This window comes from Canis lupus, chromosome 5 (assembly GCF_048164855.1).
Source record: "Canis lupus baileyi chromosome 5, mCanLup2.hap1, whole genome shotgun sequence".
NCBI classification, from domain to species: Eukaryota; Metazoa; Chordata; class Mammalia; order Carnivora; family Canidae; genus Canis; species Canis lupus.
This window is the reverse complement of record NC_132842.1, coordinates 78,517,340-78,542,513: the sequence shown is the minus strand read 5'-3', so window position 1 is coordinate 78,542,513 and position 25,174 is coordinate 78,517,340. Positions and strand designations below refer to the sequence as shown.

The 25,174-nt window shown below is 45.2% G+C and overlaps 1 protein-coding gene and 1 long non-coding RNA gene across 8 annotated transcripts in view; one reads left to right on the top strand and one right to left on the bottom strand.

The window, feature by feature from the left end:
- Positions 1 to 13,780, bottom strand: part of EIF4G3 (eukaryotic translation initiation factor 4 gamma 3) — a 330,571-nt gene extending 316,791 nt beyond the window's left edge. For 5 of the 7 annotated variants that reach the window (XM_072827981.1, XM_072827975.1, XM_072827978.1 and 2 more), the window contains exons 1-2: positions 13,604 to 13,779; positions 13,084 to 13,261 (exon numbers count right to left, since the gene is read on the bottom strand). The gene's annotated coding sequence lies outside the window, so the exon portion shown is untranslated. Of the gene's footprint in view, positions 1 to 13,083; positions 13,262 to 13,603 lie in introns of those variants that run through there. The other 2 variants (XM_072827973.1, XM_072827976.1) reach the window with 2 other exon arrangements.
- Positions 13,071 to 23,968, top strand: LOC140634269 (uncharacterized). Its single transcript, XR_012031787.1, has 3 exons — positions 13,071 to 13,285; positions 19,368 to 19,567; positions 23,747 to 23,968. It is a non-coding gene; the product is annotated as an uncharacterized lncRNA (long non-coding RNA).
- The last annotated feature ends 1,206 nt before the right edge of the window (positions 23,969 to 25,174 follow it).

Below are 25,174 nucleotides of genomic sequence, written 5' to 3'. Positions count from 1 at the left end.
CCCAGAGTCCTGGAATCAAGCCCCATGTCAGGCTCTCTGTTCAGTGGGGAGCCTGCCTCTCACACTGCTTGTGTACTCTCTCTGCATCAAATAAATCTTTTTTTTACAATAAATAAATAAAGATATCAAATCAGTTTATGCACAAACCTGATGCTTTGGAAAGTCACCAGCATGTCCCTCAACCTCAGGAAAAAAATGCCTCTAGGGGCAAGGGACCAGAAAGGTTGACCAGAGATACCAAGAAAGATTATGAAAATGGAAAATAAGGCAATACATACTAACATGTTTGCATCTTTTAATTATGACTTTCAGAAGAAACTCAAGAATAAAATCATTGACTTTCCAAAGCAGTATTCAGCTCTCACTGCCTTGCCTAAAACGTACCACATTCAAGTACACTCACCCAGTCACAACACAAAAGGTAATAAGCTAAGGTCAAGTACTCCACTGTCTATTTTTGTTTTTTTTAATTTTTTTAAGATTTATTTATTTATGATAGACATAGAGAGAGAGAGAGAGAGAGAGAGAGAGAGAGGCAGAGACATAGGCAGAGGGAGAAGCAGGCTCCATGCACCGGGAGCCCGACGTGGGATTCGATCCCGGGTCTCCAGGATCGCGCCCTGGGCCAAAGGCAGGCGCTAAACCGCTGCGCCACCCAGGGATCCCCTCCACTGTCTATTTTTGAAACACAGCAGTTACCTCAGGAAGTTGGACTGGTTCCAAATTCTAATATTTCTAAAAAAGACCAACAATATAATATTGGAACTATCAGATGAGCATGATATAATAGCCTCAAAGTCTCAACAATAGGGCAGCCCAGGTGGCTCAGCGGTTTAGCATCACCTTCAGCCCAGGGCGTGGTCCTGGAGACCCAGGATAGAGACCCCCGTCGGGCTCCCTGCATGGAGCCTGCTTCTCCCTCTGCCGGTGTCTTGCCTGTCTCTCTCTTTCTCTGTGTGTGTGTGTGTGTGTGTGTGTGTGTGTCTCATGAATAAATAAATAAAATCTTAAAAAAAAAAAAAAAGATATCTCTACTTTTCAAGTTTTATAAATTAGTATGCCTGTCTTTAGCTTAGCTCATTAAATATGTCAAGGAAGTAGATCCTAATTACCTACATAATTTTTTAAAGACCTCAAGTACTTGTTTAATATTGTTGAGACTTTTTTTTTTTTTTAAGATTTCCCCAATATTGGCGGGACTTGATCCCGGGACTCCAGGATCACGCCCTGGGCCGCCAAAGGCAGGCGCAGAACCGCTGAGCTACCCAGGAATCCCCCAAAAGTACAGATAATCTTAAAAAATCAGCAACCCCATTCCCACACTATAATATTTCAAGTCACTGAAGAGACGCTGCATGTGTATGTGTGTAGAAAATTTTCATCCAAAACCCTGTTGCATGCAGCCTGGGTGGCTCAGTGGTTTAGCACCACCTTCAGCCCATGGCCTGATCCTGGAGTCCCACGATCAACTCCCACATCAGGCTCCTTGCATGGAGCCTGTTTCTCCCTCTGCCTGTATCTCTGCCTCTCTCTGTCTCTAATGAATAAATAAATAAATCCTAAAAAAAAAAAAAAAAAAAAAAAACTACTGCTGTTGTTTTTTAAAGATTTTATTTTATTTATTCATGAGACCTACAGAGAGGGGCAGGGACAGGCAGAGACTTGAAAGGTTATAAAAAGCCTCTTCATTAATGTGGTCTTTTCCTCAGGAACAGAAAGAATGCTGTTAGCGGTGAGCACTATTTCCCAATTTTCTTTTTTTTTCCAATTTTATTTCTTTATAAAAATGTACACATTAGGATAGCTTGAGGATATAGCCTAATAAACAAAAAAAATCAAATTTATCTTGAAAATTATATAAATGATCTAGGCAGAACTAATATTCTATGTGAAATACAATAACCCAGGAATTTGTAACTTACAATTTCAATTCTTCACAGCACAGCAAAATAATCAAATGCCCATGTTATTTTTCACAAAGCTATCACATATCACAGCCTCATAGAAAATTATCTTAATAATAGAGATAGGCAAAATCTCTTTTAAGTAGCTCTCCTGTTTTTCAGGCATTATGCAAAAGGTGAAAATGATCAAAGTTCATGTATTCAGTAGGCCATATCTTATAAATAGCACACCTTACTAAATCTCAAATACTTAATGGTTGATAGAACTTTATTATTTTTTAAAGATTTTATTTATTTATTCATGAGAGACACAAAGAAAGGCAGAGACACAGACAGAGGGAGAAGCAGGCTCCATACAGGGAGCCCAACATGGGACTCGATCCCGGGTCTCCAGGATCATGCCCTGGGCAGAAGGCAGCGCTATACCACTGAGCCACCCAGGCTGCCCAGTTGATAAAACTTTATTTTTTTTAAGATTTTATTTATTTACTCACGAGGGACAGAGAGAGAGAGAGAGAAGCAGAGGCACAGGCAGAGGGAGAAGCAGGCTCCATGCAAGGAGCCCAACGTGGGACTCGGTCCCGGGTCTCCAGGATCAGGCCCTGGGCTGAAAGCGGGCACTAAACCGCTGAGCCACCCGGGCTGCCCCGGTTGATAAAACTTTAAATGTAATTCTGTGATATCACTGCTAGTCTCTTAATCTTTCCTGTTCCTTATTTCAATCTGCAGACCTCAACAATTTTTTTTTAAGATTTTATTTATTTATTTATGAGAGACATAGAGAGAGAAAGGCAGAAACAGGCAGAGGGAGAAGCAGGCTCCATGCAGGGAGCCCGACGTGGGACTTGATCCTGGGTCTCCAGGATCACACCCCCGGGGCTGAAGGGGCGCTAAACCGCTGAGCCACCAGGGCTGCACTCAAAGGATTTTCTTTTTTTTTTTTTTAAACAAATTTTCAATAACAGTTTCCATCATGTCAGTTTCCCAGTAAATAAAAAACAAAAACAAAACACAACTGATTTTTGACAAAGTGCCCAGACAATTCAAAAAATATTCTTTTAACAAATAGTGCTCAAACAACTGGATAGTCGCATGCAAAAGAATAAATCTGGATCCTTACTTCACAGCATACACAAAAATTAACTCAAAATGGATCAAAGATCTAAATTTAAGAGCTAAAATTAGAAAAGAGTAAATTCCTGTGACCCTGGGTTAAGGAAAGCCTTTTTAGACACACTAAGGAAGCACAAGTGACCAAAAAAAAAAAAAAAAAAAAAAAAAAAATCCAAAGGACACTATCAAGAAAGTGAAGGGCACCTGGCTGGCTCAGTCAGTAGAGCATGTGACTCTTGGTCTTGGGGTTTTGAGTTCAAGCCCCAAGCTAGGTACAGAAATTCCTTAAAGGGACGCCTGGGTAGCTCAGGGAGCGGTTGAGTGTCTGCTTTCAGCTCAGGGCATGATCCTGGGGTCCTGGGATCAAGTCCTGCGTCAGGCTTCCTGCAGAAAGCCTGTTTTTCCTCTGCCTATGTCTCTATGTCTCTGCCCCACTCTCTGTGTGTCTCTCATGAATAAATAAATAAAATCTTAAAAAAAAAAAGAAATTCCTTAAAAATAAAATCTGTAAAAAGAGAGAGAGAGGAAGAAAAGACAACCCACTGAATGGGATAAAGTATTTGTAGGAGTGTGTGGGTGGCTCAGTCAGTTAAGCTTCCAACTCTGGATTTCCGCTCAAGTCATGATCTCAGGATCATGAGGTCAAGCCCCATGTAGGGCAGGGCTCTGTACTCAGCAGGGAGCCTGCTTGAGATTCTCTTTCCCTCTCCTTCTCCCTCTGCCCTGCCTACCACCCATCCTACCTACCACCACCACCTTGTGGGCACACAAGCACTCCCTCTCAAATAATAAATCTTTAAAATACACACACACACACACACACACACACACACACACACGGGCCCCTGAGTGGCTCAGTCAGGTTAATTGTCCAACTCTTGGTTTCAGCTCAGGTCATGATCTCAGGGTTGTGGGACTGAGCCCCAGGTCAAGTTCCATACTCAGCTTGAGATTCTTTCCCCCTCCGTTTCCCTCCCCCTCTGCTCCTCATCCACTTGCATGCTCTCTCATTCTCTTGCTAAAATAAATAAATAAAATCTTAAAATAATAAAAAATATGTATATTTGTAAATGTTGTATGATAAGGGACTTGGATCCAGAATAGATAAAGAACTCTTACAACTCAATAATAAAAAGACAACCTCATTAAAAACTGGGTAGAGGGGAAACAAAACTGGGTAAAGGATTTGAACAGACATTTCTCCAAAGACAAATGTCCAATAAACACAAGAAAAAATACTCAATTAGCAATCAAGGAAAAGCAAATGAAAACCATAATGAGCTATCACTTCACACCCACTAGGATGTCCTATGATAAAAAAGATAATGACAAGTGTTGGAACCCTCATACTTTGCTGATACAAATGTAAAATGGTGCAGTCACTTAGGAGAAACTTTGGCAGTCTCTCAAAATGTTAAACTTGGAGTTACCTTGGGACACCTTGGTGGCTTAGCCAGTTAAGTGTCTGACTCTTGATTTTGGCTTCTGTCATGATCTCAGAGTCCTGAGATCTGCCAGCAACAGGCTCCACACTCAGCAAGGAATCTGCTTGAGATTTTCCCTCTACCTCTGCCCCCCTCTGCTCTTATGTGTGTAGGCTCTCTCATAAATAAATCTTAAAAACAAAATAAGACAAACATGGAGTTACCTTATAAAGCCCGGCAACTGTATCCCAATGTATATACCCAAGAGAAATGAAAACCTACATCCACACAAAGACATTCATAGTATAATTACTCATAACAGTCAAAAAGTTGATGGGGCGCCTGGGTGGATCATTCATTAAGCCTCTGCCTCCAATTCAGGTCATGGTCCCAGGGTCCTGGGATCAAGCCTGCATCAGGCTACCTGCTCAGCTCGGAGTCTGCTTTTCCCATCTCTCTCCCCCCTGATCTTGCTCTAATATAAATAAAATCTTTTTTTTTAAGATTTTATTTATTTATTCATGATAGACATAGAGAGAGAGAGAGAGGCAAAGACACAGGCAGAGGGAGAAGCAGGTTCCATGCCGGAGCCCAACGCAGGACTCAATCCCAGGACTCCAGGATTGCGCCCCGGGCCAAAGGCAGGCGCTAAATTGCTGAGCCACCCAGGGATCCCCTATAAATAAAATCTTTTTTAAAAAGTTGAAACAGGGATCCCTGGGGGGCGCAGCAGTTTGGCGCCTGCCTTTGGCCCAGGGCGTGATCCTGGAGACCCGGGATCGAATCCCACGTCGGGCTCCTGGTGCATGGAGCCTGCTTCTCCCTCTGCCTGTGTCTCTGCCTCTCTCTCTCTCTCTCTCTCTGTGTGACTATCATAAATAAATAAATTTAAAAAATAAATAAATAAAAATAAAAATAAAAAAATAAAAAAGTTGAAACAACCTAAATATCCATCAACTGATGAATAAATAAAATGTGATATTTGTGAAATTATTCAGCAATTAAAAAAAAAAGTATTGAGGGACGCCTGCGTGGCTCAGCGGTTTAGAACCTGCTTTCAGCCCAGGGTGTGATCCTGGAGTCCCGGGATCAAGTCCAACATCATCAGACTCCCTGCATGGAGCCTGCTTCTCCCTCTGGCTATGTCTCTGCCTCTGCCTCTGCCTCTCTCTCTCTCCTAAATAAATGAATAAAATCTTAAAAAAAAAAAAGACAAGTTCTAAAATTGATTTTGGTGATGGCTGTACAACTGTGAATATAACTCAAAACCACTCAATAGTATACTCTGAATGGGTGATATGTGAACTTGGCTTCTGTGGCATGTGAACTGTATCTCAATAAAGCTAGTAAAAAAGAAAAGTAACAGCTTCACATAAATGAAGCCTAACCTTCTCATGTATGGATTCAAAGCCCTCTACAATATGGATCCATTATTTCAAATATTCTACAATAATCCTCCACTCCAAGCACACTAATGAGGATCCTCACAACCCAGCATATAGAAAGCTATTTCAAGCCCAAACCTTTGCTCATGCTAATTATCATTACCACAATCCACTCCCTCTACCCATCCAAAAAAACTGTAGTCTTAAGCTCTTATTTTTAATATATTTTAAATTCATCTTTCAGTTCAAATTCTGTTTCTTATATGTTATTTTCTAAGGCCTAGTTACTGTTAGCAGATAAGTAACAAAGCAAGCAAGACACAAAATTATATGTGTAGTCTCATCCTGTCCCCAGTCCCTCTGTTCCCTCTGCAGTGACAGAAACACTGGAGACCCTGCCAGGATAAGGCAGATCAAGACAAACACTGCTGTCACTCCAAAGGACATTTTACAGCAATACAATTATCAAGATGATTTTTTTTATTCTTATACATGTAATTTGACCTTAAGTTATGTTATAACAGAAGGACAGAATTTAAGCCCATTAAAGCCAAAGAGGGGCACCTGGGTGGCTCAGTGGTTGAGCATCTGCCTTTAGCTCAGGTCATTATCCCGGGGTCCTAGGATCGAGTCCCACATCAGGCTTCCAGCAAGAAGCCTGCTTCTCCCTCTGCATTTCTCTGCCTCTCTCTCTCTGTTTCTCATGAATAAGTAAAATATTTTTTTTTAATTTTTTTATTTATGATAGTCACACAGAGAGAGAGAGAGGCAGAGACACAGGCAGAGGGAGAAGCAGGCTCCATGCACCGGGAGCCCGATGTGGGACTCGATCCCGGGACCCCAGGATCATGCCCTGGGCCAAAGGCAGGCGCCAAACTGCTGAGCCACCCAGGGATCCCCTATTATTTATTTTTTAAAAATATTTTACTGGGGATCCCTGGGTGGCGCAGAGGTTTAGCGCCTGCCTTTGGCCCAGGGCACAATCCTGGAGACCCGGGATCAAGTCCCACATTGGGCTCCCGGTGCATGGAGCCTGCTTCTCCCTCTGCCTATGTCTCTGCCTCTCTGTCTCTCTCTCTGTATGTCTATTATAAATAAATAAATAAATAAATAAATATTTTTAAAAATAAAAATAAATAATAAAGGCCATAGAAAAAAGTGCAGGAAAGAAATACGTGATAATGTTAACAGTGGTTATCTCTACATATTAAGACTATGGGTGACTTTTAACTTTTCTGTAATCCTGATTTAATTGTATGTTAGTTATTATAATCATAAAACAAAATCTTTAATAGTAACATTTGACTATAAATGTTTTTCCTCTTTGGTCTCATACCAACGCTAATTAATCATCAGTATCTATACTTCAAAGGTAACTCAGCCACATAGATGACTTTGACTTTGTAAACTAGGTCAATGCTATTCCATATCAAACAAAATTATGAAACTATCATCAATTCAATTACACATCAACGCAAAAACAATTTTAGGGCAGCCTTAAATGCTAAATGTGAGTTGTGATGCCATCTATATTAGCCCTACAACTTATCTTAAAACTGATTCCCAGACTCTAACTTAACATTTCAACAAATATTTACAGACTTCTTATTTGCCAGGTACTGCTCTAGAGGTTGGCAATTCAACAACAAACAAAACTGACAAAATTCTCTGCCTTTATGGACCTTACATTATATTGACTGAATTCAGTATCTCCTAAGAGGCAACACACATGGGCTTGAAAAAGGACAAAACTACCACTAGTTAATAAAGGTCATAAAAACTGACAAATTCCAAATGTACTTAAAATAGTTAAAATTGTCTCAAATTTCAGCTAAGGCTACAAGAGAGTGAAAAACTCCTCATTGGCAGCAAGCCAAAGAACTAGGAACCATTTGAGAATTCAGAAGTAGCCTGGGATCTCGCAATATTTCATTGATTTAATCTCAGCTGCAGTTTATACACTGCTAGAAGTCAGGCACCTGGCTAAAAAACCAGGAAAAGTTTCCTATTAGCTCAAATTATTACTCCTAAAGTAAAAATAGATTGTATCTCATCACAAGAGTTTATTCCAGAACTTACTTTCCCTCATCCTCATAATGAACTAACTGTATCATCAAACAGAGCAAGCCACCATCTGGCTGGCCATAGCAACCTTATTTTATGGTCTCAAGCCATGCCACGATCTTCACTACCCAAGTCATAGAGGCATTTCAGTCTGTTTGACTAAATCTAACATTAATAAGCCAAAACCCAGAAGCCTCTTATACAATCAAGTTGCCTTCCCCATGATCCATGTTAGTATGCTTCTAATGTCACTGAGCATCAGACAAAGAATACATTAATAAGTGTCTATAAGGGATGCCTGGGTGGCTCAGCGGTTGAGTGTCTGTCTTCGGCTCAAGGCGTGATCCCAGAGTCCAGGGACTGAGTCCCACATCAGGCTCCCTGTAGGGAGCCTACTTCTCCCTCTGCCTCTCTCTGTCTCTCAAGAATAAATAAATAAAATCTTTAACAAAAGAAAGAAAAGAAAACTCCAATGTGGAAGAAAAAAAAAACATATCAGTCCTTCGGTGGTTTAACCTCAGTTTGACAGAAAAGACCTCACTTGAAGACCTAGAAGCCTAGGACAAGGAATAGCAGCAGCAGCAGTGATTCAGGTACCTGAGTAGCATTCTTCCTTCCTAATCTTCATCTTCCATCAGTCTCCCCATCTCCTTCCTAGAAGAGGATCTACCCTTAAGAACACACATTCATTTCTGTTGATGGTGGGGCATAGGAGTGGAGAGACTGCTGGCCGCTTCATGAGCTACAGAGTTCTAGCTGCTAGTTACAACAGTATTTTGCTAGAGGCCTTGCTAACTTCTGAACAAGCAGAAACATGCACTGAATCAAATGGTGCAGGCCTATTCTAATGCTTTAAGAGTCAATGAGGTAAAGATAACATACATGTCTTGCAATATGTGGCTGAGAACTAATTAAAACAAGATACAGTATCATAATATTCTAAATAACTCCACAGAGCCTCTGTACCGCATAAAGACCTTACCCTAACTACCTCCCACTCTCATATGCCAACTTGGTAAGAAATAAGTAACGAGGCAGGGACGCCTGGATGGCTCAGCAGTTGAGCCTCTGCCTTTGGCCTTTGGCTCAGGGCATGATCCCGGAGTCCCGGGATAGAGTCTCACATTGGGCTTCCTTTTTTTGTTTTTGTTTTTTTTTAATTTTATTTATTCATTCATAGACAGAAAGAGAGAGAGGCAGAGACACAGGCAGAGGGAGAGGCAAGCTCCATGCAGGGAGCCCGATGTGGAACTCGATCCCGGGTCTCCAGGATCATGCCCTGGGCCGAAGGCAGGCGTCAAACCGCTGAGCCACCCAGGGATCCCCATCACATAGGGCTTCCTGCATGGAGCCTGCTTCTCCCTCTCCCTGTGTCTCTGCCTCTCTCTCTCTCTGTCTCCCATGAAGAAATTAATAAAATCTTTAAAAACAAAGAAGTAACAAGGCATAGTAGAAAGGACATTCATGAGCTTTGGAGCCAATCATACCACGGTCTGAGCTGTGGACCACCACTTACTAGATGGACAACCTTGGGAACATTACTTCTCTACTCTTCAGTTTCCTCATCTGTAAAATATAAACAGTACCTACCTTATTAGGATTCTTGTGAAAACTAAGAAAAAAAAAAACTAAATAAAATCATGCATGTATGGTACTAGAACAGTAGGCACTCAATAATGAATACTATTAACATTATGCAGATTTAGCTTTGGTCAAGAGGCAAAAAAGAGGGAAATAAATGTTATGGCTTCAACCTATAAAACTGAAAATCAACCTAGAAAACAAAAAAAAGAATTAAATACAAAAAAACCCTCAATTGGCATATTTGTTTTTAATATATCATATCCAAGACAAAATAGCTGAGGACACAGGTCATTTTCCTGTTGCCACAGGCCTTTACCAAATTTAGTTCCTTCAAAGAACCCACTGCCCTGATTTTAACCAAACTGGCTGCCCCAAAACAGTAACTAGACTCCCCAGAAGTGTCAGCAGCTCGGAGAGAAATTACACCCTGAAGTCTTGCCATATAAATAGAACACTGTGTATTCATAACAGACTGCAAAATTGCTCTAAGTCAGAACTATTTGGGCACCTAAATTCAAACTAATTTATCTTTAATTAATCTGAAAGGTAAGCAATTTCCATCTAAAGGGCTAGACTTTTAACGGGGGCCCAAGAACCCTCTGAAAATGTAAGCAACGATTTTCTGTGGAGAGGGTCTAAAAGCTTTCATCAAAATGTCAAAGTTATTTGTTACCCAGAAAAGGTTAAGAATCACTTTTAAAATGCTCAGAGCTTCAGAAGCTCATACTGGGAAGCTGGGGAGAGCATATCTCAAGGCAAGTATCTTGAAGTGCCAATTTCATAAACTATTCATATTGGATTACGTTATAAAAACTCTAAGCATATTCCTCCCTCACAGTAGCACTTTTCACAGTAGGGTTTATCCTCTTTCATCCCCCACCATCCCTGCCACCCTCCATCATGTCCCATTCCTTGCCAGGCCCCATTCTCGGTCTCTTTGCAGTCAAAGGCCTCTACCTGAAACTGAAATGGCTTTATGGGCCCGCCATGCAATAATGATGCTTAGACGTAGGTTCCGCTTTATATTTCAATTTATTATTGCCAACATTCTCCATTTCTAATTTGTCACTTGAACACAAAGTACAAACCAAAAACACTGTCAGGTGACTCTCCTTCCAATATTTTCATAAAGTTAAAAAGCTATATGAATTTATTAATTCAATTCAAACACAATTGTACCCATATATTTTGAGGAACCGGAGATTTAACCAAGCCATAGAAAAAAGCAACTCCAGTCTTGCACCTCAGTTTCAAAGCTTCATGTGTATCAACTAATCACATGATGACTACTTTCATCAAACAAATGCCAATTCCCACACTCCTTCTGGGTAGAAAAGCAGAAATTGCTCTGTTTCAATCCATCTTAACCTATTCCCCACTACCACTCGTAACATTTCATCATATTAGTATGTTCTAATGAAATCTGTAACCTATACCTTATTAACTACCAAACCTTTAGATTTCACTAATTGAAACCTCAGTGAGTGAAGCATTAAGATAACAGAATTGTGAAATACATTAAGAATTTTAATCTATTCTATGACATGAGACCATGTAAAATCTTAAAGCCACATAAAACCAACTATCCCACATTACTACAAATGGGTGTAAGTATCATTGCCACCGGAAATTACACCTTAAATGTATGCCCTTTAACAACTGTTGCAGTACTGGTAACTACTTCTGTGTTGCAACCAACTCAGAGCTTGTAGAAGTCCTTCCTTTGTGAAATGCATTGAGAAAAAGCACACGTGAACACTTAAATCACAGCTCTGCGTCCAAATAAAGCTCCAAGCACTTGGTGAAGCACTGGTCACTTACCACTTTGTACATCAAGCACAGATGCTATGGGCTTCCTTTCAATGCTTAATTGCCAAAATAGCTCCAAGATACAAGTAATGAAGAATTTACTTGGTGGCACAGTATATAAACTTACGGCCCTAACCAAGTATGGGCAATCAAGACCAAAAAAAAAAAAGACTGAAATTAGAAAGGAACTCAAACTCACAAAGCATTAAGTGAAGACATGTTTAAGAGATCCAGCAGTGACCTCCACCTGTAAGTAGGCAAATCAGCCAACCCTTTTTTCCCCCCAAAGTAAAGCAACTAGGGATCTAGATCAACACTAACCAGCTTTTTCCATGAGCAACACTAAGGTATCATTAAGCATTCTCATCCGTGAAAAAGAATCATGCAGGATAAAAACATTATGAAATCAGTACACACATCACACTGGAATGGAATTTATCTTTACTCTGCACCACACTGCCTGGATTGAATAACAATATTTAAAGAACAGAGAAAATGACACTTGACAGAAACCAAAAGGGTGACCTGAAATGACTCTAGAAGGGAGATACCTTTCCCTTCTCAAAGTAATCGATACAGACAGGAATCAAACTACAGACTGTGAAATCATCCGTGGACTTCACGGCAATTATTTGCTCCAACACCCTACTCTCTCTGGAAGTCAAACACAAAATGACACAAATACAAAAACACAACACATCTAACAGCCAATGGTTATTTATTGATTTACACAAATACAACGGATGGGGGAGGGAAAGGTGCATGACGAAACGTTATTCTCAGGTAGGTAATACTTTCTAAATCTCCGTGGAATTCATGAATTCAACGTTTTACCTTCACCGGCTAGTTTCTGACTAAAATACCTCGTGATCAAGTCTTTTCAATCAAAGCTGTCCAAAAATTCTACAATCGAGCAAATAACATGAAATTAGATACATTCAATACCAGACTGTCCTCCAGAAGCCCTGATCCCCTCTAGACATCAGGCCTAAGAAGAGGAAATTAAAGCCTTTGAAAATATCCGTAACAGAAGCCTTCCAAGAAGTGAGACTTTTGGGGGTGATGGGTAATGTCAGTTAACTTCCTCTTCCTTTAAAAAGGTCAAAGACAGGGAAGCGTCCGGTGTAACATTTCCTCCTCAGATCGCGTTCCACCACAAACCACATCACAACTCCCCCCCACCCCCCCGCATCGCTAAACAACATTAGCCAGAGAGAGGGGGGTGCTTTTCGTACATTTTCACGGTAGATTTAAAATCCGACTTACCTCAAAAACGAACTGAGCTTACTTTCAGACAGGAAATCTACCCATAAAGTTTATTATGTACTAATAATAACAATTAGGGAAGCCCACCAGGCCCCGCTGCAGGGGGAGCAGGAGAGAGAGGAGCAGGAGGAGGGTGTAGTCCTCACAACAGAGAAAAGCCTTCCCTGCAGGGCTGGTCCCAGGCACCAGCAAATTCGGCCTAATAAAGGGGGGCGGGGGGAGGCCAGGAGGTGGGGGGAAGGGTCCCCCAGCTCTAAAAGGGAAGGGCTGCAGAGGCCAGGCCGAACCGAGCTAGTTTTCACAGTACTGCAGAGGGTCCCGGGGTCCCCCGCGGGGCTGCGGCCGCCGAGGCACCCCGAAAGCTCCGGCCGAGCCGGCTGCGGGGGCTCAGGCAGCAGCCCCTTCCCCGACTGGGCTGTGGCGGCCGGCAGGAGGGTCCCCGGGGAGCCGGCCCACCCCCCCCCCATCCCCCCACCCCCACTCCCGGGGCTGCGGCGAGAAGCCGAAAGGCCGGCAGGAAGGTGAAAAGGATACTGTTGGGGCGCCTGGGTCTGGAGGGCCCTGATGTTCGGGTGAGGAGGGGCCGCTGCCGCCGCCGCCGCCGCCGCTGCCGCCGCCGCTGCTGCTGCCGCCGGGTGAGGAGGCGGTACCGCTGCTGCCGCCGCCGCCGCCGCTCCGGTGCCGGGTCCGGTTCCTGCTGCAGCCGCTGAGCCTGATTTCAGAGCCGGTTTCTGCGGTAAACTCATGGCAAAGCGAAGCCACCAACCCCCCCAGAGCGGGACCGGGCGCGCCGGGGTGCAGGGGCCGGGGGCAGCGGGGGGGCGGGATGGGGGCAGACCCGGGGAGGCGGCGGGAGCGGGGGGCCGGGGGGAGGCTGGGAGGAGGAGGAGGAGGGGGCCGGGGCCGGTCACACACGCCCGCCGCCGCCGCCGCCGCCGCCGCCGGCAGCAGCAGCCGCCCCGCGGGCCAGCACCACCGGCTGCCGGTCTCCGTGACAACGCGACCCCAGGGGGGGGGCCGGACCCGGCGGGGGCAGGAGGCGGAGAGACCGGACCTTTCACGGCAATATCCTCATGGGCCGGCGGCGGGGGGTCTTTATCCCCCTCCCCGGGGGAAGCGGCGCCCTTCTCGGTAGCGGGGCTCAGGCGATGCCGGCGGATTTTCTTCACTCAACGAGCAGAGCATCCAACATGGCGCTGCGGCCGCCTCCAGCAGTCCGGCAGGACGGCCGCTCGGAAAACTTCGGGCCTTTTCGGAGCGGCTCGGGAGGCCGAGAGTGGGAAGAGCCTTCGGCTCTTTCCGGAGACTGCGAGCGGTCGGGATTCTTCGGAGACGCTCGGGGGCGTCTTCGGCCGCCGTTCGGGAGAGCTCTGGGGAGGACTCGCCTCCTCGGGAAAGATCGGCCAGGGGGCTTCCCAGGCTCGCTGCGGCGGGGGTGCGGGGAGGAGGCGCGGACCAGAGGCGAGGTCTGGCCCGCCGGAGCCCTCCCCTGCCGCCCAGCCTCCAAGAACAATGGCAACGGCCCTGGAGCCTGCGGTCCGCAGAGCCCTGCCCGCAGGGGCGGGAGGCGGTGAGGCGAGAAACCTCACTTACAGTGGAAGGAACCGCTTAACCAGAGTGAAACCGCTGGAAAGGAACCCGCTGCGTGCATCTGTTAGCATAATAAATAGCACTCGCAGGCCCCCAACGCCACCCTCGTCCATTGTGTCGACACTTCGGCCTCCTTCTAGAGCACCCTGAGGAGCCTCATTTCTAGAGCATCCTGAAGCCCGAGGAGGAACAGTGACTGGCCCAAGGTCACCCAGCAGGGAAGAGGCAGAGCCAAGCCTGGAGCCTAATTCCACCTTCACCGGGAGGAGCCTTGCCAACTCCCAAGTCGCCTGGGGACCTGCTGCGACGCTCTTCATCTAACCAGCCCTAGGCTGAGGGTTCTGGGGACGGATTGGTCCAAGGCCTGCCCCATTACGAGGGCGCCCCTTGACCAGCAGCTCTTAAAATAGCACTTGTCTTTTGCTCCCCTTTGGGCAAACCAAGATCACCCAGCCCTTCCTCGCACACCCCATCCGGACCGGGGGCCTTGTCCTGGGTACAGGTGATGGAGTGAAAGGGAATCGCAGGAATCTACGGGGCGATCCCAGTAGGACTGGCTACCAGGCACCGAGCACTTCATACACATTATCTCATAGAGTCCTGTGAAATAGGTAGTACCCATTTTACAGGTGAAGAAACTGAGGCTTGGCACAATACCATCACACGACAGAAGCATTGAGGAAACTGAGGCAGAAAACAGACACCAGACTTTCTCATGGTTATGACTCCTGCTAAACTTCATACTGATTTTTTTTTTTTTTTTTTTTTTTAGTTCACATAAAGTTCTACACACAGTGGGTGCCCAATTCTTGACAATTCCTGGGAGCTCCATATGCCTCATTCCCCATCTTCAGACTGGAAGACAAGAGTTTCTTCATATGCTGGAATCTTAAACCGTTTGGACATGTTATATCTAATAACTTAGGATTGGATCTTCTGCTCTTCTCCAGGCATGACTGGCTCCAGGAACAATTCCCAAGTGGTTCGGTTGCCTATATTCTCCTTCCTGGTGTTCTCAGACTTCCTTTTCCCAGTCAAAACCTGTTCCCAGGAAAGAATTTGGCTTCTCATTTACACTAGAGTGATAACAGACTGATAATTGCTTAATTGCTATTCTTTTTCTAAGCCAGTTTCATTTTCTAACTTAATAATAGCTACAAGCATCAGGTGATTACCGTGTGCCTGATCTTTGCTAAACACTTTGTGAGTATTATCTCTCTTAAAGCGGAAAGACCTTGGGCAAAATAATATAGAAGTCCTGATAAGATTCTGCCCCTAGGCAATCAATGAGGGGAGGCTTCCAGAGAGCAAGTCAAAAATGTAAAATGTTCTTTTATCCCAAACCATGGCCCTGCTCAATACCCCTTTCACAGAGCAGCTAGTATTTATTAAACACCTACTATGTGCCAGGATACAACTCTGCTGAACATGTTTGCTGAGATCAACTCTTATTCACCTCAACGACTATACAAGGTGTTACTTTATCCTGTTAAAAATGAAAAAACTGAGGCTCAAATATGTAAGGAAGTAACCTGTCTAACTTATTTTTTTTAAGTAGGCTTCACGTCCCAACAGGGAACTTGAACTCACCACTCTGAGATCAAGACTTGAGCTGGGGGAAAAAAAAAAAAAAAGACCTGAGCTGAGATGTAGAGTCAGATCTTTAATTGACTGAGCCACCCATGCACCCCTCAACCTATAGAACTTTTAAGTGGGAAGGCCGGTATACAAATCCGAGGCATCTAACCACGGGTCAGATAAGCCACATGTCCTTCAACATAGCAACCTCCCCATTGTGTCCAGAGGCGCTGTCAAAAGCAAAGCTGGCTCTGTGAACTTGCCTGCTGAGAGCCCTCCAAAGTTCCCCCACTGTCTTCAGGACCCAGTCTAAATTGGAGATCCTTCAGAACCTGGGCTCTGCTTCTATCCTGCCATTCACACCCAGCTCAGGAACCACCTTGATCTCCCGCAAACAAAGTCATTTTCTTTCTGCCTCTGGGACCTATACGCAGAGTGCTTCTACTTCTACTACCAATAACCCCAAACCACCCTCAGTCTCCTCAGTCCATTGGTTCCTTCCTTCTCCTGCTTCAAGAGTTATCTCAGGCCTCACCTTTTCCAGGCAGCCTTCTCTCACTGCCCAGGGTGAAAGAGGCACCCCTCCTCCAGGCTCCCAAGGCAGTGGATGCTTTGCTCTCTGGACAAAGTACAGCCATTGGGATCCAATTACCTGAGTTTGAATCTCAGCCCTGCCTTTTATTATTAGCTGGACGACCTTGAATAAATCACTTAACCTTCTCCCAGCCTCGGTTTTCTCATCTGTAAAAATAGGTTCTACCTCTTCTCATGAGAAATAAGACAAATACAGGGCCTCCTGGGTGGTTCAGTGAGTTAAGCATCTGACTTCAGTTTAGGTCATGATTTCAGGGTCCTGGGATCGAGCCCCACGTCCATCCTCCCATCAAGCCCCATATCAGGCTCCACACTCAGAGGGGAGTCTACTTCTCTTGCCCCTCCCTCGCTTGTACTCACATTCTCTTTCTCTCAAATAAATTTTTTAAGTCCTTTAATTTTTTTTATTTTTTTAAAAGATTTTATGTATTTATTCATGAGAGACAGAGATACAGAGAGAGAGGCACAGACATAGGCAGAGGGAGAAGCAGGCTCCAAGCAGGGAGCCTGATGTGGGACTTGATCCCAGGACTCCAGGACCACTCCCTTAGCGAAAGGCAGACGCTCAACCCCTGAGCTACCCAGGCATCCCTAAACTCTTTGTTTTTTTTTTAATAGGGGCACCTAGGTGGCTCAGATGCTTAAGTGTCTGCCTTCAGCTCAGGTCACTGATCCCTGGGTCCTGGGATGGAGCCCCACGTTGAGCTCCCGGCTCAGCAGAAAGCCTGCTTCTCCCTCTGCCTCTGCCCCTCCCCCTACTCATGCTCTCTCTATCTCTCTGTCTCAATTGAATAAATAAAATCTTTTTTTAATGTTTTAATAATGTTTTTTAATTTTTTTAAAGATTTTATTTATTCATAGAGACACAGAGAGAGGGGCAGAGGCACAGGCAGAGGGAGAAGCAGGCTCCATGCAGGGAGCCTGACGTGGGACTCTATCCAGGATCCCCAGGATCAAACCCCTGGCTGCAGGCGGTGCTAAACCGCTGCGCCAACTGGGCCGCCCTAAGATTTTATTTATTTGTTTATGAGAGACACAGAGAGAGAGAGAGACCGAGACATAGGCAGAGGGAAAAGCAGGCTCCCTGTAGGGAGGGAGCCCAATGCAGGACTCTATCCTCAGACCCCGGGATCACGCCCCGAGCGGAAGGCAGACACTCAACGGCTGAGCCACCCAGGCGTCCGTAATAATGAATTTTAAAAAACAACAAATGCAAAGCACTTAGCCCAGTCCCTGGTTCATAGTAACTGTCAGATATATTACTTAGTCATTTAAAATATCCTGAATATCTAGCACTCAATAAATAGGACATGAGACTTTCTGAAGGACAGGATAATTGTGAATCATCAGAGGATTTCATGTTACCCTGGAGTCCTGGGTACCCCAGATCCCAGGCTGGGCCTCCCTGTAAAAAGAAAGAAAAGGCCAGGATCCCTGGGTGGCGCAGCGGTTTGGCGCCTGCCTTTGGCCCAGGGCGCGATCCTGGAGACCCGGGATCGAATCCCACATCGGGCTCCCGGTGCATGGAGCCTGCTTCTCTCTCTGCCTGTGTCTCTGCCTCTCTCTCTCTCTGTCTGTGACTTAAATAAATAAATAATAAATAAAATATTAAAAAAAAAAGAAAGAAAGAAAAGGCCAAGAGTACCCCAGAGCAGGCACCAACAGCCCACAGGAGTGTTGTACCTTTGATCTCTACTGCTCCCAAAGCCCACTGTGCTGCCTCCAACACAGACCTACACCGCCCCCCCAAATAAATATATCTCTCCATCCTCGTTCAAAGAGCAAGCAGACACGTGAAAACTTGGTTTGTATATCTCATGGCCGGGTGATGGACTTTTTCCTATTTGTTATCATGTGGGTTCGGTGCTCTGTTCCTCTGAGTGAATTGGAGATTGAACTTGGGGGGATCCCTTCATTTCTTAATTGAAAACTTGAAAGTAGGGGATCCCTGGGTGGCTCAGCGGTTTAGTGCCTGCCTTTGGCCCAGGGCGTGATCCTGGAGTCCCAGCATGGAGCCTGCTTCTCCCTCTGTCTGCATCTCTGCCTCTCTCTCTTTCTCTCTCTGTGTCTCTCATGAATAAATAAATAAAATCTTGAAGAAGAAGAAGAAGAAGAAGAAGAAGAAGAAGAAGAAGAAGAAGAAGAAAAGACGAAAGAAAGAAAGAAAGAGAGAGAGAGAGAAAGAAAGAAAGAAAGAAAGAAAGAAAGAAAGAAAGAAAGAAAGAAGAAAGGAAGGAAGGAAGGAAGGAAGGAAGGAAGGAAGGAAGGAAGGAAGGAAGGAAGGAAGGAAGAAAGAAAGAAAACTTGAAAGTATTGTTGCAAGCTGGAGTTCTCTCTCTCCCCTCATTTTTCCTCCTGGAGGGGACTGGCCTATTAGCATAAAGACAAGCCATGTTACGCCAACAGATGCCATCTTCAGTAGACACAGAGGGGTTTGTATGTTATTTGCTGTTCAACTCAGCAACATGCGAACACCCACTAAGAGTAGAGCTGGCCATGAAACTGGGTGGCCCATAGACCCTCATCAGTTAAGACCTAGAGGTGGGAGGCCAAGAAGTTTTAAAAATAAAAAAGGAGGATTGAAGACTGAAGGAGACTCCTCAGGGCACCCATCTAAAGTGGATGTGAGTGGAAGGAGAAAGGCCCCAGTGGGAAAAGTAAAGAAATTGTTTGCCCTGTTCCCTGTACTACAATAAGCATGTTTGTAATCAGCCATGAATGTTCTTCAGTGAAGAGCTGTATCAGCAGGGCCCTTCCAGACATCACAGGGCCCAATGGTCAGGTGCCATGCGAGGGTGGTAATTTCTTGCAAAGGTTTGAAACTTCAACAGAGATCTGGATTCTAACCTTACAGACCAGCTGTACTACCTACTGTGAGCAAGTCTTCTAACTTCTCTGGGCCATTTGCAAAATAACTCCCTAACACCCCCCCCTTCCCCACCTCAGGTCGGCCTCTAAAGAAGTAAAGCAAGACTTAAAGGGGCCATAGAGCATCACCAGGGCCTGGGGCTAAGAAGCATCTCAACAAAGCTTAGCTCCTCCCTTGTTCCCCCCAGGGGCAGGGTGCAGCTTTCTTCTCCAGGACCGACGCTGTCCTGCCCCTTTGGCCACAGTGTGTGGGGGGTGGCTGTCCAGTGCCCAGCTACTCCTTCTGGAAGTGATCCCAGCCCACGCCGGCCACTGGTGGCTGCAGATAGCGCGGCTTCCCCAGGATACAAGAAGGGGGGAAAGATACTCTCACAGAATGGTTAAGATGGTAAGTTTTATGTTATTTGTATTTTACCACGATTTGTTTTTTGTTTTTTGTTTTTTGTTTTTATATTCATGATAGACACACAGAGAGAGAGAGGGAGAGGGAGAGAGAGAGGGAGACACAAACAGAGGGAGAAGCAGGCTCCACACCAGGAACCACAGGACTCCATCCTGGGACTCCAGGACCACGCCCTGGCCCAAAGGCAGGCGCTAAACATGAAGGGGAGTGATGGCCCACTCAGAGATCCCCACCACCATTTGTTTTTTAAGCATGATAATTAGAGTCCTGAAAATACTGTCCTAAAAACTCCTTAGAGATGATGACCTTACCCAGTGTTCTGGTTTTAGGAATAGAACCCAGAGATAGGAAAGGATTTTTTCAAGGTCACACAGCAAGGGTGCAGCAGAGCAGACACTGAAACCCCAGCTTCTCCTTGCTGCTAGGACAAGGCTTTTGTCACTGATACCGTCCTCCCTTTAAGAAGTCTGCGGCCACCCCCCTGGCCTTGTCCTGCTTCCAGCATTGGCCATTCCTCGCCGGCATGCCTCCAGAGCCAGGGATCCTCAGGAATCCTGTAACTGGCATTTACTGAGTGACAACTATGTGCCAGGCCCCATGCTGGGCCCCATTAGATAGCTGTGGTCTCTTATTCCTCTTTGGGGCACTAGAGAGAAGTAGCTGTACCTACAAGTTAAGCAATCCCCATAATTATTTACATTAAAAAGTTACGGTCATATCAGTTCTCTGCTAAGAGCACTTTACTGTCTTCCCTTCTCAGTTGGAGTAAAAGCAAAAAAGCTAGGGGCACCTGGGTGGCTCAGGTCATGATCCCAGGGTCCTGAGATCGAGTCTCACATCGGCCTCCCTGCTCAGCGGGGAGCCTGCTTCTCCTTCTCCCTCTCCCACTCCCCTTGGTTGTACTTTCTCTATCTGTCAAATAAGTTTAAAAAAAAAAAAAGCCATTCAATGGCCTACAAGGTGTTCCATGAGCCCTACCCCCCATCTCACCTTTACCTCCCTGAGCTGCTGTCCTGCTCTTTCTCCTTCCTCAGTGCACTGGCTTCTTTGATGTTCCTTTGTCCCAAGCACACCCCCACTTCAGGGCCTCTGCCTTTCCTGTTGCCCCGTCCTTGGGCTATCTGCCCTGAACATTCCCTCACTTCCTTCATGTTTCTGCTCAAATGCCACCTTATCAGAGAAGGCTTCCCAGACGTCCCATATAAATTAACAAGCCACCCTCCTCCTCAGCACACCCTGGCCTGCTTGAATTTCCTTCGTGACACCTGTTGCCATCTGATGTGTGACATTGCCATGTTTATGAGTTTGTGGTCTAGCTCTCCCCTGTTAGAATGTTAGCCCTAGAAGAGGAGGGATTTTTGTCTGTTTTGTTCACTGGTGTATCTCTAGGCTATAGAATAGTGCCTGCCATGTGTTATGGGCTTGTGATATTGTGATTTGTAATAAGAAATTTATATTCAGTCTTCTGTTCCCAGCAGAGACCTCTAAAACCCTTGGAATTTCCTAAGTGATTAGAATAATAAAGGTATCTTTTGTTATGTTAAGGAGGTGACTTTTGGAAAGCCCCTAGGTCACCTAAGGATGGGGAAGGGGGGCTGGTTGTCAGGGGAACCAAACCCTGAGATTAGAGGGTTGAAACTTTCAGCCCCACCCCAGGATTTCTGAGGAGGGGAAAAGAGCTGGAGATTGAGTTACAATTATTTATGCAGTCATGCCTGTGTAATGAAGCCTCTGTAAGAACTCCAAAGGATGGGGTCCACAGAGCTTCTAGGCTAGTGAGCATGTGAAGATTCTGGGAAAGAGGCTCTCCTGGAGAGGACATGGATGATCAGACTCTTGCCCTCTGCATCTCTTCCACCTGGCTGTTCCCAAATTACATCCTTTCATAATAAACTGATAATCTAGGGAGGAAGATGCTTCTCTGAGTTCTGTAAGCCACTCTAGCAAATTAATCAAACCCAAGGAAGGGCTCATAGGAACCTCTGCTCTCTAGCCAGTAAGTCAAAAGCACAGGTGACAACCAGGCCTTGCAATTAGCATTTGAAAGGGGGGGTGGGCAGTCCTAAAGGACTGAGCCCTCAACTGTGGGATCTGATGCCATCTCCAGGTCGACGGCATCAAAACTGAGTTAAGTTGCAGGACACCCAGCTGGTGTCTGAGAATTGCTTGGTGGTGTTTAAAAAAAAAAAAAAAAAAAAAAAAACACGAATCAGGGAAGCCTGGGTGGCTCACTGGTTGAGCATCTGCCTTCAGCTCAGGGTGTGATCCCGGGGGTCCGGGGATTGAGTCTCTCATCAGGCTCCCCGTGAGGGGCCTGCTTCTCCCTCTGCCTGTGTCTCTGCCTCTCTCTCTGTGTCTCTCGTGAATAAATAAATAAAATTAAAAAAAAATAAAAAAACACAAATCGGATTATTCCATAAATGTTTGTCGCCTGGACACAAAATAATGAATGCTATGGGAACACAGGTTGTGGGGGCGGGTGCCGCATGGAGAGGATGGAGTATAGTTATCACGTTCTGACTCCTCAGCACTTAAATTCTCTGATCTCACTAGAGCAAAATTAGGACTGCCCTTCAAGTTGAATATCATTTGCAAATACTTTGAATTAAATAGAAGTTGTTATATCTGGGTGTATCCATCATCACCAAGATACCTCTTTTCTCTTTGCTGGCCAGTTGTTGGGTTTTTAACATTTTTAAAAAGATTTTATTTGGAAAAAAAAAAAAAAAAAGATTTTATTTGGGCAGCCTGGGTGGCTCAGCGGTTTAGCGCTGCTTTCAGCCCAGGGTGTGATCCTGGGGACCTGGGATCCAGTCCCACGTCGGGCTCCCTGCATGGAGCCTGCTTCTCCCTCTGCCTGTGTCTCTGCCTCTCTCTGTCTCTGTTTCTCATGAATAGATAAATAAAATCTTTTTTAAAATTTAAAAAATAAAAGATTTTATTTATTTATTTGAGGGAGCGTGCATGCACATACACAAGGGTTTGGAGGGAGGGGCAAAGGGACAAGCAGGCTCCCATTTGGAACCATCCCAGGGGACTCTCAAGATAGATAGAACCCGGTCCTCTTTGCAACTCTACTACTTTCTTTTACTTCCTCCTCCTCTTTTCCTCCTTCTTGCAACCTTTTGTGTGTGTGTGTGTGTGTGTGTGGAAGATGTACACAACATAAAATTCACCACTTTAACCATTTTTTATTTTTTTTATTTTTTATTTATTTATTTTTTAAAGATTTTATTTATTTATTCATGATAATCACACAGAGAGAGAGAGGCAGAGACACGGGCAGAAGGAGAAGCAGGCTACATGCAGGGAGCCCGATGTGGGATCCGATCCCGGTCTCCAGGATCACGCCCCGGACCAAAGGCAGGAGCTAAACCGCTGCACCACCCAGGGATCCCCACTTTAACCATTTTTTAAAAAGATTTTATTTATTTATTCATGACAGACACAGAGAGAGGCAGAGACACAGGCAGAGGGAGAAGCAAGCTCCATGCAGGGAGCCTGACGTGGGACTCGATCCTGGGTCTTCAGGATCATACCCCGGACTGAAGGCAGCGCCAAACCGCTGGGCCATCAGGGCTGCCCTAACCATTTTTTAAAAGATTTATTTATTTGGGAAAGAGAGAGCGGGGGCACACAGGCTCAGGGGGGCAGAGGGAGAGGGAGAGAAAAATTCAGGCAGGCTTTGCTATTTAGTGCAGAGCCCAATGTGGGGTTCTATCCCACGACCCTGAGATCACCATCTGAGCCAAAACCAAGAGTCAAGTGCTTAACCAACTTTGTCACCCAGGCACCCCCCCCTTTATCATTTTTATGTGTACAACTAGTGGCACTAAGTGACGTTTACATTATTGTGCAATCACCACCACCGTCCATCTTCAGAACATCTGCCACATTCCAAACTGAAACACTATACTCATTAAACAGAAACTCCCCATTCTCCTACTCGACCACATTCTACTTCCTGTCTCTACGAATTTGACTACTCTAGGACCTCATATAAATGGAATCACACAATACTTGTCCTTTTGTGCTGGTGCATTTTACCTAGTATAATGCTTCTAAGGTTCATCCATCTTGCAGTGGGTATCAGGACATAATTCCTTTTTAAGTTTGACTAATATTCCATTACATAGATATACCACATTTTGTTCATCCATACAGAGATCGGTGGATCTTTGAGAACGGGTATGCAGATATCTATTCAAGTTACTGCTTTTGGGACGCCTGGGTGCTCAGCAGTTGAGCCTCTGCCTTCGGCTCAGGTCGTGATGCCAGGATCCCAGGATCGAGTCCGGCATTGGGCTCCCTGCAGGCAGCCTGATTCTCCCTCTGCCTGTCTCTGCCTCTCATGAATAAATAAAATCTTAAAAAAAAAAAAAAAAGGTTACTGCTTTCAATTCTTTGGGGTATATACCAGAAGTGGAATTGTTGCCTCATATGGTGATTCTGTTTAATTTTTTGAGGAATTTCCATCCTGCTTTCCACAATGGCTGCACCATTCTACGGCCCCACCAGCAAATGCACAAGAGGTCTGATTTGTCCACATCCTCACCAATACTTTTCTTTCCTTCTTTCATTTCCTCCTTCTTTTCTTCCTTCCTTCCTTTTTCATTCTGGATAATAGCCATCCTAGTGGGTATGAAGTGGTAACTCATAGTTTTGATTTGCATTTCCCTAATGATTAGTGATATTGAGCATCTTTTCACGATTTAAGAAAAATTTTTTTTAATTTTTATTTATTTATGTATGATAGTCACAGAGAGAGAGAGAGGCAGAGACACAGGCAGAGGGAGAAGCAGGCTCCATGCGCCGGGAGCCCGATGTGGGACTCGATCCCGGGTCTCCAGGATCGCGCCCTGGGCCAAAGGCAGGCGCTAAACCGCTGCGCCACCCAGGGATCCCTAAAAAAAATTTTTTTGAAATTTTTAAGTAGGTTCTATGTCCAAGGTGGGACTTGAACTCACAACCCTGATAAGATCAAGAGTCCAACGTTCCACCTACTGAGCCAGCCTGTAGGTGTCTACACCAAACAGGTGTCTCCCTGTTTGATGTTTGTTTTTAGGTAGGCTCCACACCCACTGTGGAGCCCCAGTGCAGCACTTGAACTCACAACCCTGAGATCAAGACCTGAGCTGAGATCAAGAGAGGGACAGTTAGCAGACTGAACCACCCAGGCACCCCTCCCTGTTTGTGTCTTGTTATTGTTGTTGAGGTGCATAAGTTCTTTCTTCTCTTCTAACTTTTAACTCTGTGTCTTTGAGAAAGTTCCATAACCCCATTGTGCCACAGTTTTCCCAACCCTAACAATGATTTTTTTAACCTATTAATTTCTGCTTCTGCGAGCTGTGATGAGTGTTAAGTAAGCTAGCAAGCAGGAACCAACCATCCGCGTGTCTGGCTGATAAAAACAACTGACACTGAGCATTCACTTTGAGCCAGGCAATGGGCAAAATGCTTCATATGTATTAACTCATTGAATCCCCATAACACTCTGATAGAGCTCTGAGTGCTAATACTGCCTGCATATAACAGGGGCACCCAACATATTCAGGAGATGGCTGGAGGTGGCTGCTGGGTCTGGGGGCAAGA